Below are 4,180 nucleotides of genomic sequence, written 5' to 3' on the forward strand. Positions count from 1 at the left end.
GGACCTTAAAAAATGCTGTACCAGCTGTATACAAAGGACAATAAGTGGCAAACAAGCTTCTGAAAAGTAAGTTATGTTTATTATCTGTGATTACCACGGTTGTGTGCATATTATTAAAAGTTCTGCTTCACAAAACGCCTTGTTTGCCACTTATTGTCCTTTGTACACATAGTGAAGTCCGAGACGTTACTGAAGATGCAGCTTAGCTGGTACAGCATCTTTTAAGGTCCCCCGGGAAAATTCCGTTGTGTTGTGACTCACTTCCGTTGTGTTGTGGTTGTATTTGCAGCGCGTTTTTCTATTTGCAGCGTTTTTTTATTTGCAGCGCGTTTTTCTATTTGCTGCGCCTGTGTTGTAATTTTGATGGATGTGTTTTGTGCTTTTGCAGCGCTTTTCAATTTGCACTGCGTTGGGCTTTCTCGGCCACCGTAATGTTGACATGATTGCGTCTTGCAATTCCTGCAGGTCTTTCAGATGCACACATCCCTAAGGTGTTCTATTAGATTCATATGCAGAGTGATTGACTGAAGGCCATTTAAGACACTAAACTTATATTGTTCTTGGAACCTACTCCTAATAGACTGTGGCATTTTAACATTGATTGTTTGGTATTAACAGGCCAAGTGCTGTTAAAGCAAGTGCACTTTAAAACCTTCCCCACACCATTATACCACCTCTATCAGGCTGGACTGTTGACACAAAGCAGGCTGCCCCCATAGAGTCTAGCTGTTGATGCCAAATTCTGATGCAACCCTCTGTGTCCCTCAGCAGAAACCTCAGCAGAAACCTGTTTACACCTGGTCACTTCACTGGTCATGTGTTGAGTATCAGGGTTATATCTGAATTAGGCCAAGACACACAGAAATGCAAGTGTAAACACAACCAAGATGCATTTAAAACAGATCTATTGCTATGAACAGTATTTGATGATGAAAAATTCTGTGGGCTGATGAGACAAAGGTGGAACTGTTACATCATACATGGGCATAAAACTACTTTTACAGCTTTTCAGAAAAAGAACATTACACTTAAAGTCAAACATGGTGGTGGTAGTATGATGGTCTGAGGCTGTTTTGCTGTTTCAGAACTTAAGGACAACTTGCTGTAATTGATAAAACCATGAATTCTGCTCTCTACCAGAAAATCCTGTAGGAGAATGTTCTTAGAGTGACATTAAGCTCTGGTCTACTTGGGTTCTTCAGCAGGACAATGACCCAAAGCAGACCAGCAAGTCCACTACTTCTAGCTTTACTGTATGACGGAAAACACAGGTGCGTCACATTGCTGTTCCCGTAAATTATCTGTTCACACACCTTCACAGCGTGAACACACAGGTCAGTTTCTTTGTTGAAAGGCGCAGAAGCACTGCGCTGTTAAAATAGCAATCTGCCAAAGTCAGAGTGCACCTGGCTCTTAAATGAAATGTGAGGCAAGTGACACGCTGATTAGTTAAATTTCATATTTCGCCCAGAACACACCCATGATTACTTAAGAGAATTAGGACACGCCCTAAATTAAGCTGCGCAGTGCACGGTTGATGGCTCACTAATATGTAATGGCTCGCTAATATATAACGGCTTGCTGAGATTCATAAGATTTGTAAATACTTATCAGAAAAAAAAATAAGATATATTGTCTTGAAATCAGATCAATTCACTTGCTAAGATAAGTGCTGGAACATAAAAGTTTGGCATTGTGCCAAAAGGAATAGTAAGCTAGCATTTAACTAAACCATTTAAACAGGCAAGCGTCTGGCAGCTGTATATATGTATGATTAATTTGGAAACTAAAACATTTCATTTTGTGACTCAGCATCTCTTGCACTCCCCCAACACACACACACACACACACACACACACACACACACACATACAAACACACACACACACCCACTCCACCCCTTTGCACCATAATTGATAGCATATGCTGGTCACAGGCCTAACAGGTTCTGCCCTGTGGTTGTTTGTTATGGTGAGTTCATTCCAGTTTGTGGCCAAACAGCTCCCTCTTCATTCTGTTCTGATCATGTGAAAGTGTGTCATCACTGCTCTATTGATCAGCACTGCAGAGAATGAGCTGAAAGTATTACAGGCTGGACTCTTTTCACTCCACTGGATTCTGCAGTTCAGTCTGTAGCAGGGACTGTAAAGCTACCTCAAAACCGCGTCGAGCAGAATGTAAAACAGAGCTACAGAAGATCACTGAGCTCAATAATAACCTACTGCTGCAGCCTGCTGATTATTCATTCTTTCATTTAGTGCCAACGCACAGTACAAACAAAGGCATCACTATTATTAAATGAATGACATATAAATTATGGTAAATATAACAATACAAACACAAATACAAAAACCTCATAATTCATTTACTTTAATATATTTGCTCTCCATTTTTTAAATAAATGTGAAGATGGCAATATAGTTTTTACATTGTGAAAAAATTCCAAAAGGACTTTTATGCTAGTATGGTTTAGTATGGTTTTTGTATGTGTAATATATAATATATGTGTATGTACAAATCTTACAAATAAATATGTTTGAATATATAAATAGATAATGTACAAATATGTATCAACAGATTTATGTGTTCCAATCAGTAAATACAGTACCAGTCAAAAGCAGATGAGAAAACAAAGTTATTGATCATCTATCTATCAGTCTGGAAAAAGTTACAAAGTCATTTCTAATGCTTTGGGACCACAGTGAGAGCTATTACTGACAAATGGATAAAAAATAGAAGATTAATGAAACTACCCAGGAGTGGTCGGCCGACTGACATTGTTCCAAAAGGGCATGGACAACTCATCCAGGAGGTCAAAAAATAACCTAGAACAACATTTAAAGAACTGCAGGTCTCATTTGCCTCAGTTAAGGTCAGTGTTGATGATTCAATAATAAGAAAAAGTCTGGTCAAAAATGGTCTCCATGAAAGAGTTCCTGAACAAAAACAACACAAATGCCCATCTCAATATTTGTCAACAAACAACTTGATGATCCACAGGACTTTGGGTAAATATTCTTTGGACTGGCATGATAAAAATGGAAAAAAGAACATCTTACTGAACGTAAAACATGGTGGTGGTAGTGTGATGGTTTAAAGGGGCTTTGCTGCTTCAGAACCTGGACAACTTGCTGTAATAGATGGAACCAGAAATTTAGCTGTTTACCAAATAATCCTGAAGAAGAATATCCGGCTGTTTGTTCATGACCTCAAGCTTAGGCGTACTTGGGTTCTGCAGCAGGACAATGATCCAAAGCACACAAACAAGTCCACCTCTGAATGGATTAAAAAATAAAATAAGATGAAGGTTTATGCGAATGTGGCTAAATTAAAACAAAACTGCAAAGAAGAGTCAACCAAAATTCCTCCACATAGATGTGAAAAACTCACTGCAAGTTATCATTAAAGATTGATTGCAGTTGTTGCCATGAAGGGTGCGCAACCAAATGATTAAGTTTTGGGGGAAACCATTTTTTTTACATAGGGCTAGATTGGTTTTGTAATTGGAAAATGGAAAAATATCAGTATGACAGAAGAGCAAAAACAAAATAAATCTTAAGGAAGTCAAATACTTTTTTCAAACCACTGTACATCCTTCCAAAAAATCTGTAGCTTAGGTCAGAGCCAGAATATGTGAATGTGCACATATTTCCAGTTGGTGCTCCACTGTTTCTTTAACATGCGCTACTATGTGTTTGGGCCCATCTTTGATATTATTGCAGCTGTTCAGAAATATCTAATGCTAGGGGTGCCGAGTGGTCCAGCGGTCTAAAACTATGAGCAGGAGGTTGCAGGTTCGAACCCCCGCTCATACAGCTTTGCCATCAAGCTTCTGGTGCTCAGAGGGAGCAAAATTGGCACTGCTCCCTCTGGGTGGTTAGATGGCGCTCTCTTCCCACATCACTCCTAGGGTGATGTCCACAGCACAGGGCGTCTGTGAGCTGATGTATCAGAACCGAGCCGCTGCGCTTTCCTCAAAGCGCGCTGGCTGCTCGGCAATGCTGCATCAGCAGCAGCTCGAAAAGAAGAGGTGGCTGGCTTCACATGTATCCGAGGAAGCATGTGAGTGGGTTGGGTAACTGGCCGTGCAAATTGGGGAGAAAATGGGAAAATGTTGAAAAGAAATAATAATAATAAAAATAAAAAAATGAATAAATAAATAAATATCTAATGCTTACAT

This window comes from Astyanax mexicanus, chromosome 8, assembly GCF_023375975.1.
Source record: "Astyanax mexicanus isolate ESR-SI-001 chromosome 8, AstMex3_surface, whole genome shotgun sequence".
NCBI classification, from domain to species: Eukaryota; Metazoa; Chordata; class Actinopteri; order Characiformes; family Acestrorhamphidae; genus Astyanax; species Astyanax mexicanus.